This window comes from Octopus bimaculoides, chromosome 14 (assembly GCF_001194135.2).
Source record: "Octopus bimaculoides isolate UCB-OBI-ISO-001 chromosome 14, ASM119413v2, whole genome shotgun sequence".
NCBI lineage: Eukaryota > Metazoa > Mollusca > Cephalopoda > Octopoda > Octopodidae > Octopus > Octopus bimaculoides.
Window position 1 is genome coordinate 32,504,115 of NC_068994.1, and position 898 is coordinate 32,505,012.

The window sequence follows — 898 nt, forward strand, 5'->3', positions numbered from 1 at the left end:
ATATATCATCTCGCTTCTGCGAAACGAGATGGAAGCGCTAAAGAAATAATTATGTAAAATTCTGACTACTTCCCTTTTTTTTTAATGCATGAAATCTGCACATCACTTCAAACAATCCATTCAGTCATTCATCCACACATACATACATACATACATACATACTCAATATATGCAGCAGAATTCATTTATTTATTCAGATTTGAAGATTCACTCTGAGCTTTTCTCTCTTCTATCTGTTTGTTTAGGTGAAAACTAATGGATTTGCTTGAACGAATGCATGTATACTAACGAATGTTTAAACAGCCCATAAAATCTTTAAAGATTGGCGAAAAACATACATGGTTAACCGAGTAAGTAACATAGTCAAATTTTGTAAATCATTGTTTGACATAAGTCATTTATTGTTAAGCTTTGAGCTAATACTCAACTGAACGCACGTAAACATACATCAGTACAATGTATAAAATGAACACCGAATCAAACTAAACTCAACAAAACAACGTAGGCAACAACTATATCTTTCGATCGAAGATTAATAATGCTAACTTTGGGTTCGACATATTAAAATGATTCAAAAATACAACTGGTATCCCAAAAGGTGATGATAAATTAAAGAAAAACCCTTTCGTTCCTTCTCAAAACCTTAAATAAATATTAATAAAAGAATGCCGAAATACTGCGAGGGCCATAAGTTCAATACGCTCAGGAATTGTCAAAGATATGCTTCCTTTTTTCTAAAATTCAATAAAATAAAATAAAATAAAATAATTATGAATACACACGTACTTCTTTCTACATGACGTTTTTTTTTTGCAATAAACACATCTGTAGCAAGATTTTTTTCATTGCCCCTTAAAATAATTCTGTGGACCCAATTTACTTATGTGGACCCCTAAAA